The sequence below is a fragment of the Bombina bombina genome, chromosome 4, assembly GCF_027579735.1.
Source record: "Bombina bombina isolate aBomBom1 chromosome 4, aBomBom1.pri, whole genome shotgun sequence".
Classification (NCBI taxonomy): Eukaryota; Metazoa; Chordata; class Amphibia; order Anura; family Bombinatoridae; genus Bombina; species Bombina bombina.
The window spans coordinates 468,666,065-468,680,567 of NC_069502.1; positions in this window are offsets into that span (position 1 = coordinate 468,666,065).

Consider the following 14,503-nt stretch of genomic DNA (forward strand, 5'->3'; position numbering starts at 1 on the left):
GGCTTTAGGATAGTGGTAAGTGTGCAAAAGTTTAGTTCAAAGACTCTCAGGAACAAAACACTTACCACTATAGGTTTGCCCAAGGAAGAAAAGTTTTTAATAAACTTTCTATAGTAATTGGCGAACCCCAAATAACGTTGAATAGACCGAAGACCAACTGGGCGAGGCCACTGCAGAACTGCAGATAACTTGTTAGGATCCATGGAGAACCCTTCAGCGGAGATAACATAACCTAGGAAGGTTACTTGAGTCTGATGGAACTCACATTTCTCGAGTTTACAAAACAGGCCGTTCTCACGTAGTCTCTGAAGAACCCATGTAACATCAGAACGATGAGCCTCAAGTGTGGGTGAGTGTATGAGGATGTCGTCTAGGTACACCACAACACACTGTTGCAACATATTTCGTAGGACATCATTAATAAATTCCTGGAAAACAGCAGGAGCATTACATAGGCCAAAGGGCATTACAAGATACTCATAATGCCCGCTCCTGGTGTTAAATGCTGTTTTCCATTTGTGGCCTTCCTTTATCCTAACAATATTGTACGTTCCTCTCAAATCAAGTTTAGTAAAGACTGTAGCTTCCTTTAGGTGCTCAAAGAGTTCTGTAATGAGCGGAATAGGGTAAGCATTCTTAATGGTAAGACGATTAAGACCCCTATAATCGATGCATGGTCTTAACTCACCACTTTTTATCTTCACAAACAAGAAGCTAGCACCTGCAGTAGAGCAAGATTTGTGGATGATCCCCCGTGACAGAGCATCAGCAACATACTCCTCCATAGCACAATTCTCCACAACAGACAGAGGGTAAACCCGGCCCCGAGGAGGAATGGCTCCGGGTTTCAGGTCTATGGCACAATTGTAAAACTGGTGAGGAGGCAATGTACCAGCGCGCACCTTGTCAAAAACGTCTTGGAACTCTCGGTACTCCTCTGTCAATTGAGATACCGAAGAAGTGCACAAGACTTTAACTGGTTTCTGAAGACGAGTGGAAAGTGCAAGAGAATAGTTTCTAATCTTCGCGAAAGAGCAGTGTAACCCCTTACAATATATTTACATATATGTTCACAACTCAAAAGTGACCTGATCTATAAAAACTACTCGTGATGCTCCCAGATCTAACTATACAACATATATAAAAAACTGATCTTAATAAAATTCTACTCGAATGTTCAAAAATGTACACTTCAGCAACCAGTACTCGACATGATCGGGTTACTTGCGATGCTAATCTGTCATAATACCGCAAACAATATCACAGTAAATATACGATGGAGTACATAATTCCAATATTGTATATCTCTTATACAACATATATTGTCTTATATACCTACACAGATAATATGCTGATTATACTAGTTATTATCAAATAAATTCATGTCAATTGATCTATATTGTTACTTCCTTATTTTGGACCCTCTCTTAAAGGTAAAGCCCTAATGGAAATGTTGGTAATTTTATAACTGCATAACCTCGAAACTTTATTAGCTATGTCCAAAAAGAGCCAAATAGTGTTACTGATCGTGCAACTAATACTATAGAGTGGGGAGATATATAATTAATATTCCCCTCATCTTATAGTATGGACTAAATCCATGTACCTTTTTCCCCTCATCTTATAGTATGAAATGGGGATCTAAAATAGACTCACTACAATAGCTAGATGTATTTGGAGGTATATCTCTAATCTACCACTACTATTTGATATTCAATTTACAACTTAATATTACAGAGACTCATATCATATATCTCTCCTACAATTCATCCATTTCAATCTACTGTGGTACAAAGGTATAAAATGTAAGTATATATAGACTCAATCACTAATGATTAAAAGCTGCCATATCTATATTTTCATTTAGCCCGAAAGGGTTCAATGTTTTCATTCTCCATATCCAGTATGTTTCTCTTTGTCTAAGGTGAAGAAATCTATTTCTGCCCCATTTAGGAATCACTTGTTCTAATGGATAAATCCTAAAAATATCCATCTCTCATATATGACATTTATTCCCATGTCTAGGTATACTATGATTTTTCACTTTATTTTTAAGGTTCCTCATATGTTCCCCCCATCTTTTTTGGAGGGGTCTAGAAGTCCTCCCTATATACTGAAGCCAACACTTACATTTAAGGAGGTATACAATGAAAGCAGAATCACAAGTAAAGTGCATATCAATCTCAAATTTTTCCTTTGTGGCAAAGGAAGTCACTATTACTTTTTCTCCTAATGTAAACTCACATAGGCCACATAGTGCTCTTTTACATCTATAAAAACCAGGTTTCCCCAAAAACTTGTGTGTTGATATTTTTATCTTTATTCCCTATTGTATGTTTCTTCATCAAAATCTTACTGGGCGCCAATTTGTTCTTAATTGTTGGAGCTCTCTTAAAGATACAAATTGGTTGCTTATCTATATAATCTTTCAGCAATGGGTCACCCTGGAGTATAAACCAGTGTTTATTTAGTATTTTCCTGATTTTATTAAAATTATTATTATACTGAGTAATAAATCTCATGCCATTGTATTCCTATTGATCCTATTTTTAAGCAAAGCTACCTGCTTTTAATCTTCTTTGTTTAGTATATTCATTTCATCCTTCCCTAAATTATCATGTCTTTTTTCTTATTTATAAGTTCACTTCTATCTTTGTTACAGGCTTTTTTTATAGCTATCCTCAATTAGTTCCATTGGATATTGCTTTTCCATAAACCTCTCTCTTAAAAGCCTTGATTTTTCATCAAAAATCTCAAGATTCGTACAATTTCTCCGTATTCTACAAAACTGGTTGTACGGTATGTTAGTCTTCCAGGGTCTATAATGGTTGCTATTATAATTGAAATAGCTGTTAGTATCCACAGCTTTGAAATATGTTCTTGTAATAATATTTACACTACTATCCCATTCTAAAAGTAAATCCAAAAACTCAATAGACTCTTCACCTATTTTATGTGTGAACTCAATTCCCATATCGTTCTGATTAAGAGAATTAGCGAATTCCTCAGCTTTAGTCCTCGTCCCTTCCCATATAAACAACAAATCATCAATGAAACGGCCATAGAAGACCAGATTCGCCCTAGGGGAAGATGCATATATGTATCTTTCCTCAAATATCCCCATAAATAGGTTCGCAAAACTAGGGGCGAATCTGTTCCCCATGGCCGTCCTCTTGATCTGAATAAAAAATTCTTCCTGAAACACAAAATAATTGTGTTTTAGCACAAAAGTTATTGCCTCTAGTAGAAATAATCTCTGCTTCTCTGGTAGATATATATCTCCTTTTAGAAAGGAGTCAGCCAATTTTATACCTATTGAGTGTGATATATTTGAATATAATGACGATAAATCACACGTCATTCAAATTAGCTCCTTTTCAATTTCTTAATACTTGATATTTTAGAAATTAAATCTGGTGTGTCTTTAATATAAGAGGGCAACATAAAAACTGATTCTTTTAAGAAAACTATCTACATACTCTGATAGATTACATGTCAGATTGCCAATCCCTGATATGATGGGTCTCCCTGGGGGATCTATAATGGACTTGTGAATTTTAGGGAGGTGGTAGTAGTATACTAGATTAGGGGAATGAGGGATCAAATAAATCTCTCTCCTTTTTATTTAATATTCCTTCAAGCCACCCATAGTCTATCAATTTAATTAGACCGGCAAGAAATTTTTGAGTCGGATTGAAGGTTATTTTTTTGTAGTATTCTGTATCCAATAAAATCCTATTCACTTCTTTCAAATTTTCATTAAAATCTTGCAAAACTATACCACCTCCCTTGTCTGCTTGCCTAATCACTAAATCCTTATTATTGGCCAATCTGGATAAAGTTTTATATTCATAAATGTTCATATTCGTTTTCCCAATGTTCCCAGTCTTCATTTTACCAAAATCTTCTAAAACCAAATTCTGAAATAAATGTATACTTTGGCCCATCATGGGCGGATTAAATTTGGATTTATTCACTAAATTAGTATGTATATATCCATCAAAAAGTTCCTCACACGAATTGTCTGCTTCATAATATATAATTTCTGATGTAGGTCTCTCAACCATATTATCAGTGACTATAGATATTTGATCTGTATTTTGTAGCTTTTTGTCACAAAAATATCTTTGAATCGACAATTTGCGTATGAACCTGTTTAAGTCCACAAATAACTCAAACATTTGATGATCATTAGAGGGACAAAAATCTAAACCCCTGTTTAAAACACAACTCTCTTCATTTTTTAAGTCATAACTTGAAAGATTGAAAATACTCTTTTTCATTCGTTCAAATTTCTTCTTTTTGGATGATTTGACTCTCCCTCGGCTGCCACGTTTGCGTATGACCTTTTCTTGTTGCTGTTTGTATTGTATGATTGTGTTACCTCTCTGTTCTCCACAAATTCCCTCTCTAATTGTTTCAAACGTATCGGTACTTGTCTCTGCTCGTATATTCTTGGTTTTGGTTTCTGATCTATCTGAAAATCCTGTCGATATTATCTATCATTACCCCCTGGAAACCTTCTATTTTCATATGTTCTATATGCGTGCTTATCTTCAAACCCCTTCTGTGGGCCATTGTTATACATAGTCCTCTGATTGAATTTGGAAGACTCTCCTAATTCATTGTATGCTCTCCCTCTCCTATATGTAGGATGTTCATCTCTTTCTCTAAAAACTCTATCCTGCTGATGTTCGTTGGATCTCAAATTTTCTCTATATCTATAGGGAGAGGAGTCTTGTACTCTAGATATAAGTCTATTATATATTCTAGGAGAGAATGGTTGCTGCCTTTGTATTACATTATTTTTCTTATCCTTGGGTTTCTTATATTTAACTTTAGTCCAAGGTTCTACAGAGGGACCATCCACTTTCCCCTGATTATTATCTGCATCTTCCACTATATTATTATCTGTCTGTACTCTCGAGTTTAATTATATACTACTCCATCAGTGTAATCTTTTTCATCTCTTAAAAGTTTTTTTCTGTTTGGTCTGTATTAGTTTTCTCTGAAATGTATCTACTTTATCTTGAATGTCTGTCATCCTCCTCGAAAAGTCCCCAATTTAGCTAATAATATTTGATATTGTTCTATCTCGATCCCAGTTTCATTCAACACTGTTTCCCTAAATTCAATCAGCAAATCTATAAGTTTAAATGAGCATTCCGTCAAAATATTTTGCTATTTGTTGGTAAGATCATTATCATTTTTGAAAGAACACAGTTTTAAAATTCTTAACCTCTAGGAATGTGTCCCTTCTCTTTATATTTTTTTAGGGTATCTACATCCCACCAATGCCTGTGTTCTCTTTTAAGGGCATTCTCTAGTTTAGAAAAGAGTTGTGTCATAGATAGTATAGTATTATTATCTCCCGATGATTCCATGCAATCATCATTAACCCTTAATGCCAACCTATTATTCGTTCTCTATTCTTTGCTCTGCATGGTCCTTATAAAGTATATCTACACTCTCCCAAAAGTGTATTATACTACTCATTTAAGTGATGTAATATATACTGTTCAATTTATTCTGGAGTCAATATTCCTCCGTGTCTATATTCCTCTGTGTCTCTTTGTACAATCCTATGTAAAATAATATATATGAATGTAATTCATATACAGTCGCTAACTTTTACAATCTAATGTGAAATAGTGCATATGAATGTAATTCTCAAACAGTCGCTATCCAACCAAATACCAACCTAATAAAGTGTAACAAACATAAAAGACAACAATTGGATGCGCCTGCTCATGATGATAATCTTAAGATATCATTCAACAACCCCTCAAATTTTATATAACTAATGTGTGAAAGTGCTACATATATGGGAAGGGACGAGGACTACAGCTGAGGAATTCGCTAATTCTCTTAATCAGAACGATATGGGAATTGAGTTCACACATAAAATAGGTGAAGAGTCTATTGAGTTTTTGGATTTACTTTTAGAATGGGATAGTAGTGGAAATATTAATACAAGAACATATTTCAAAGCTGTGGATACTAACAGCTTTTTCAATTATAATAGCAACCATTATAGACCCTGGAAGACTAACATACCGTACAACCAGTTTTGTAGAATACAGAGAAATTGTATAAATCTTGAGATTTTTGATGAACAATCAAAGCTTTTAAGAGAGAGGTTTATGGAAAAGCAATATCCAATGGAACTAATTGAGGATAGCTATAAAAAATGTCCGTAACAAAGATAGAAGTGAACTTATAAATAAGAAAAAAAGACATGATAATTTAGAGAAGGATGAAATGAATATACTAAACAAAGAAGATCAAAAGCAGGTAGCTTTGCTTAAAAATAGGATCAATAGGAATAAAAATGGCATGAGATTTATTACTCAGTATAATAATAATTTTAATAAAATCAGGAAAATACTAAATAAACACTGGTTTATACTCCAGGGTGACCCATTGCTGAAAGATTATATAGATGAGCAACCAATTTGTATCTTTAAGAGAGCTCCAACAATTAAGAACAAATTGGCACCCAGTAAGATTTTGATGAAGAAAAATACAATAGGGAATAAAGATAAAAATATCAACAAAAAGTTTTCGGGGAAACCTGTTTTTTTTAGATGTAAAAGAGCACTATGTGGCCTATGTGAGTTTACATTAGGAGAAAAAGTAATAGTGACTTCCTTTGCCACAAAGGAAAAATTTGAGATTGATAGGCTCTTTACTTGTGATTCTGCTTTCATTGTATACCGCCTTGAGTGTAAGTGTGGGCTTCAGTAAATCGGGAGGACCTCTAGACCCCTCCAAAAAAGATGGGGGGAACATATGATGAACCTTAAAAATAAAGTGAAAAATCATAGTATACCTAGACATTGGAATAAATGTCATAAAGCCTGGAGAAGTCTTCATCCAAGAGGCAAGAAGTCCTCAATGAAGCTGGGAGAAGTCTTCATCCAAGCGGAAATAAATGGTCCTCCAGGTGGGCAGAAGCCTTCATCCAGACGGCATCTTTTATCTTCATCCTTCCTTCGCGGAGCAGCTCCGTCTTCAAGACATCCAGCGCGGAGCATCCGCTTCATTCGGTCCAAGCCATACACTGAAGGATCCTTTAAATGACGTCATCCAAGATGGCTTCCCTTGAATTCCGATCGGCTGATAGAATTCTATCAGCTAATCGGAATTAAAGGTGAAAAAATCCTATTGGCTGATGCAATCAGCCAATAGGATTGAGCTTCAATCCTTTTGCCTGATCCAATCAGCCAATAGGATTGAGCTCGCATTCTATTGGCTGTTCCAATCAGGGAGCTTAGGTTTTTTAGATAGGATTTTATTTGGGGGGTTTGGTTGTGTGGGTGGTGGGTTCTACTGTTTGGGAGTTGTTTGTATTTTTTTTTTTTTTACATGTACAAAAGCTGATTTCTTTGGGGCAATGCCCCGCAAAAGGCCCTTTTAAGGGCTATTGGCAGTTTAGTTTAAGCTAGTGGGTTTTTATTTTGGGGGGGGGGGGCTTTTTATTTTGATAGGGCTATTAGATTAGGTGTAATTAGTTTAAATATTTGATAATTTCTTTTTTATTTTGTGTAATTTAGTGTTTTTGTTTATATAATTTAGTGAATTGTATTTAATTAATGTAATTTATTTAATTGTAGTGTAAGGTTAGGTATTAGTGTAAGACAGGTTAGGTTTTAATTTACAGGCAAATTTGTATTTATTTTAACTAGGTAGCTAGTAAATAGTTAATAACTATTTACTAACCAGTCTACCTAGTTAAAATAAATACAAACTTAACTGTGAAATAAAAATAAAACATAAGATAGATACCATGTAACTATTAGTTATATTGTAGGTAGCTTAGGTTTTATTTTACAGGTAAGTATTTAGTTTTAAATAGAAATTATTTAGGTAGTTATTGTAATTTTTATTTGGAATAATTTAAATTATGTTAAAGTTAGTGGGTATTAGGGTTAGGGTTATATTTAGGGTTAGGTTTAGGGGTTAATAACTTTAGAATAGTGGCAGCGATTTTGTGAGCAGCAGATTAAGGTTTAATAACAGTAATGTAGGTTGCGGTGATGTTAGGGACAGCAGATTAGGGGTTAATAATTTTTAACTAGTGTTTGCGATGCGGGAGTACTGCAATATAGTGGCGGCGATGTCCGGAGCGGCATATTAGGGGTTATTAATTTTATTTTAGTGTTTGCGATGTGGGAGGGCCTCGGTTTAGGGGTTAATAGGTAGTTTATGGGTGTTAGTGTACTTTTTAGCACTTTAGTTATGAGTTTTATGGTACAGCTTTGTAACATAAAAGCCATAACTACTGAATTCAGTTTACGGTACGGATCTCAATTTTTGGCCGGACAGGCAAACTCGTTATACCGGCGCTATGGAAGTCCCATTGAAAAAGGACCTTTTGAAAGCTGCGGTAGTTAGGTTGCGCTACGGCCAAAAAAGTGTGTGGTACAGATATACCTGCAAGACTCGTAATACCAGCGGTAGTGAAAAAGAGCCATAACGCTGCTTTTTCACCATAACGCAAAACTCGTAATCTAGCCAACAGTTATATTAATATATGTATTACCTATGTGATTACCTTGTGTCTAAGCTTCTGTGGACTGCCCTCTTATCTCAGTGCTTTTGATGTACATGCAGTTTAGCCAATCAGTGCAGACTCCTAAATAACTCTACAGGAGTGAGCACAATGTTTATCTATATGACACACATGAACTAGTACTGTCTAACTGTGTAAAACTTTCAAAATGCTCTGAGCTAAAAGGCGGTTTTCAATAGTTTAGAAATCAGTTTGAGCCTACCTAGGTTTAGCTTTTAAAAAATACCACCACTGGAACAAAGCAAATTTAATGATAAAAAAGTCAAGTTGTTTAAAATTGCATGCCCTATCTGAATTATGAAAGTTTAATTTTGACTGTTGTGTCGGTATAATATATTATATATATATATATATATATATATATATATATATATATATATATATATATATATATATATATATATATATATATATATATATTCTGCAAGCAAGTATTCTTTTTAGCACTGCATTTAGTATTTCTTGTGTAGTTGTAGCTTCTAGCCTTTGGTGTTGAGGGTTTATCTGAGTAGCTTTCTAGGAAATGTACTGGTGGTGAAGTGTTTTCTAATCAATTAAAACTTGAAAACAGCTAATGATTTTATTTGAGATGTGGTTGTTGATATTGTTAAGATCAATACGAAGAATGGTTGAAATCATGGTTTCTAAATCCTGATTTCTGCTCTTACTTTTAAGGTGAAATTGTTTTGATCTGGAAAATGTTTTTTTCTGTGGTGACTGGGGAAAATTAGCTTTTCTCCATCAGAATAAAAAGTCTAAGGGTAATTCTAAAACTTTTAACTGTTTTCATTCATTTAGTCAATCTAAGAATCAAAAGTCCCCCTCTGCCTCTTCTTCCAAGAAACAAGATTCTTCCAGTTTTTTTTTTTTCTGGAAACCAAACCTAAACCTTGGAACGGGTCTAAACAGTCCAAGAAGCCTGTTTCCACAACAAAGTCTGCATGTAGATGTGGCTCCTGTCAAGATCTTTTATGGGAAAATTATGCCTTTTTAAGGGGGTGGGGGGTTGGTTTTTTTCTGTTCAGTATCCATGGGTACTGAACATTATTTGCAAAGGATACAGAATACGTGTCAGATAAAGTCCTCCTAATTTTTCTTCTGTCTCATGTTCCAAATAACCCTGCAAGGACGGGAGCCTTTTTTTCAATCAATTTCAGATCTGGAATCTGAGAGTAATAGTTACATTTCCAAATTTGGAGCAGGGTCAGGGATTTTATTCAAGGGTCAGAAGGCCACTAATATTTTACTAGACTCTTGGTTAAAGCTTCAGATTCATAAAGCTTACTTGGAAGCAGGTCAGTCTCTGCTTAAATTGATTACTGCCCATTCTACCTGATCTGTTGCAACATCCTGGGCCTTTAAGAATGAGGTTTTTGTTGATGAAATTAGCAACTTGGTCTTACTTTCATAAATTTTCTAAACACAACCGCTTTTATGTTTTTGCTTCTTCTGAAGCATATTTTGGTAGGAAAGTCCTTCAGGTAGCTGTTTCTGAGCATTTAGTATTTTGTAGTTTAGTTTTGTTGGTTTTTTTGCATAAAAAAAAATATATCATCCAATGTAATTGGGATAGTATACATCTGGTCTTGCCCAGATTACTTGTGGACTTCACAGCTTGAGTATTAGTTCCTAGGAGTAATCAAGTGTGGACTCTTACTACCTTTATTAAAGAAAATATAATGTATGCTTATTTGATAAATTAATTTATTCCATGGTGGTGAGAGTCCATGAGCCCCCACCCAATTATTTCTATTGTGATTGTTTTTCTTTTTAAGGCAATTTGAGTATACACCTATTTTGTTCCATACTCTTTTTTGTTGCTCTTATTTTCTTTTCCTACCTTCTTCTTTTCTGGCTTGGCTATAAGTCAGACTAGTTTCCAGTAGGGTGGGAGGGTATTTTAAGGGCTCTTGGAGTTTTGGGATCTCTGCCTCCTCCTAGTGGCCAGGAGTATAATTCCCAGGAGTAATGGATCTTGGACTCTTACCACCATGAAAGAAATTCATTTATCAGGTAAGTATAAATTAAATATTTTATGATATGTTGTATTCTCATAATTCTTCTGAAAAGGACTATACACATTTCTCTATACTATGTGAGACTTGACTACTTCTTTTGTCATGATGGTTCCACTTTACATGCAGTAAAGTGTGCTAAAATTCTTCTAAATGACAGACAGATAGCAACCGATTGTATATGAAAATTTATAATAAAGATGGCAGTAGAGCTCACCCATAGTGCTGTATGTCTTGTCACATTCTTCTTGATGCTCTCTCACAGGCAGAGATACGTTCAGCCATCCTTAAATATTTAAGAATCAATGACAATGGACAGGTACAAGATTTTTTATCTCTGGAGTACTTAAAACAATTAAGTTAATTTTGGAAATGTTGCCCCAATATACGCTTTTAGTTTTCTACCTATAAGACTCCCTATGCTTGCTACTGCAATTTCAAAATCTCATGATGAGATACATTTGGAGAGGCACAAGCCCACGGATTTAACATATAGATATAGTCTTACAATAACCACATGATATAGGTGGTGTAGCCTCCCATCCCTGTGTGTTCTCCAATATGCTAACATCTCTTCGGCATTCCCTATAAATTCTCATGCCAATTATTGGTTAATATTTCCTATAGATGCTATTGCCATAGTATTAGGCTTACATTCCAGATGGGTCTCTTATATAACTATTTGCATTACTTAGATATCTTTCCATTTTATCAAAATTAGCCTGCTGTGTATCCACATGGACACCAGTTTTTTAGATTTAGAAAATAAAAGTTTCACTGATAAAAGAGAGGATGGAGAAGATGTTGAACAAGACTGTTACACAATGACATCGAGGGTGACAAGCATTTAAAGAAATATATTTTAAAGGGACAGTCTCGTCCAAAAAAAACTTTCATGATTCATACAGGGCATGTAATTTTAAACAATTTTCCAATTTACTTTTATCACCAATTTTGCTTTGTTCTCTTGGTATTCGTAGTTGAAAGCTAAACCTAGGAGGTTCATATGCTAATTTCTAAGTCTTTGAAGGCTGCCTCTTCTCTCAAGGCATTTTGTCAGTTTTTCACCTCTAGAGGGTGTTAGTTCATGTGTTTCATATAGATAACACTGTGCTCATGTCCGTGAAGTTCCAGGGAGCCAGCACTGATTGGCTAAAATGGATGTCTGTCAAAAGAAATGAAATAAGGGGGCAGTCTGCAGAGGCTTAGATACAATAATCACATAGGTAAAATTTGTATTATTATAACTGTATTGGTTATGCAAATCTGGGGAAAGGGATTATCTATCTTTCAAAACAATAAAAAATCTGGTGTAGACTGTCCCTTTAATATTTAGCAAATACAGGCTGAGCATATCGACCCTACATTGTATTTGGTCATTCTGCTGTCCTATATTTCATTATCTTTTTTTTTCCCCTAAGAATTTTTATTCCTGACAAAGGACCACAGTCTTCTCATTAAAGGGACACTGAACCCATTTTTTTTTCATAATTCAGATAGAGCATGAAATTTTAAGCAACTTTCTAATTTTCTCCAATTATCAATTTTTCTTTGTTCTCATGCTATATTTATTTTAAAAGCAGGAATGTAAATCTTAGCAGCCAGCTCCTTTTAGGTTCAGCACCATGGATAGCGCTTGCTTATTGGAGGTTTACATTTACCCACCAATAAGCAAGTATAACTCAGGTTCGCAACCAAAAATGGGCCGACTCCTTCGCATCACATTCCTGCTTTTTAAATAAAGATAGCCAGAAAATGAAGAAAAAATGATAATAGGAGTAAATTAGAAAGCTGCTTAAAATTGCATGCACTATCTGAATCATGAAATCATGAATCATAATTTACAGCCTCAGATAAATAATTTCAGATATCATACCTTGTCCTACTGCAAATGCTGTTTGACCTCCTCTGAGGTCCATACTGCTGAGAAAAATGCAGTTCAAATACAGAACCCAAAAATTCTCTTGCCAAGTTAAAAATGCAGACTTTATTTTGTCTCTAAAATGTAATCCATGCTTCAAAAGCTACATTGGTATTTTCTGTTAGTGTATATGAAAAATCGGTCTTTGGTTAACACAGTGTATGTGGGAGAAAATATGCATGTTATGACTGTTAAAGGGATACTAAACCCACATTTTTTGCTTTCATAATTCGGGTAGAGCATGCAATTTTAAGCAACTTTCTAATTTACTCCTATTATCAATTTTATTTGTTCTCTTGCTATCTTTATTTGAAAGTAGGAATGAAAGCTTAGGAGCCGGCCCATTTTAGGTTCAGCACCTGGGTACAGCTTGCTGATTGGTGGCATAATGTAGCCACCAATCAGAAAGCGCTATCCTATTAAAATTGATAATAGGAGTAAATTAGAAAGTTGCTTAAAATTGCATGCATTGAGGCCCATTTATCAAGCTTGTGGGCCTGTGTTTCTGGCTAGTCATAACCCTGTCTGCCTGCTCTGATGAGGCGGGCAGAGATCGCCACAATGCATCCCGATCGAGTACAATCGGGTTGATTGACACCTCCCTGCTGGTGGCCGATTGGCTGCGAGTCTGCAGGGGGCGGCGTTGCACCAGCAGCTCTTGTGAGCTGCTGGTGCAATGCTGAATATGGAGAGCGTATTGCTCTCTGACATTTGATAAATAGGCCTCTATGTCTGAATCAAAAAATAAATGGCTTTAGTATCCCTTTAACTGTAATATAAGAGGGAAGTAATTGGTTGCAAACAATGTAATATATATTTTAAAAATGACTAATTTTTAACAAAATGATTCAATATGTCTCTACTACCCTAAACATATTTTTTGTAAAATGTGCTAAACAGGGGCATTACATGGGCATGCATTTAATTGTCTGTCTAATCCCAGCATAATTCTGTAAAGATTTTCTTGTAAACTATAAGGTGGCGAGCTTTTCTCAAAACCTTCAAAATAGTATTTTATATTGAATTCTTCTCATCTGCTATATAAGACAAAGGGCTTGCAATGGCAGACAGGGGCGTACATTTGCACCCTTTTGCGCCGCAGCTCGCCTTTGGCAGACAGAATTCCGCTGGCGGAATTTAACATTGCACACGAGCGCTATTTTGAAGGCCGCCTCTTATCTAAATGCATTTTGACATAAGTTTTCACAACTAGAGAGCATTAGTTCATGTATGCCATATAGATAATATTGTGCTCACGGCTGTGGAGTTACCTAGGAGTCAGCACTGATTGGCTAAAATACAAGTCTGTCAAAAAAAACTGAAATAAGGGGGATGTCTGCAGAGGCTTAAATACAAGGAAATCACAGAGGTAAAACGTGACTTAATATAACGGAGTTGGTAATGCAAAATTGGGGAATGGATAATAAAGGGATTATCTATTTTTTTTAAACAATAACAATTCTGGTGTAGACTGTCCCTTTAACCCTCTTTTGCCTTTTGTTTCTAGAGTTGTGGAATGACTGGTAATTCCAGTACTCATTTAATACTTATTTTCTCCTTTAATCATTGCAGTCTGTTTGGTACTGTTATTTACACCATTTTCCTAAAGAATGTATACCTTATTGGTATCCTTAACATGGCTTGGAATTACATTTTTTAATAGTTTTCAAATGAGACTTTCTTTGTGTAAATATTTAAAATCTTGCCCCCTCCCAAATTATTTCTCATAAGGGTTACTGCAGGATCATTCTTGAGGCTACTGCAGGATCATTCTTGAGGCTACTACTCCTTCTCACCCTCTCGCTAATGTTCATAACACCCTATCACCAAGATCATTCTGAGGCTACTCCTTCTCTATACCCTCTCGCTAATGTTCATAACACCCTATCACCAAGATCATTCTGAGGCTACTACTCCTCTATACCCTCTCGCTAATGTTCATAACACCCTATCACCAAGATCATTCTGAGGCTACTCCTTCTCTATACCCTC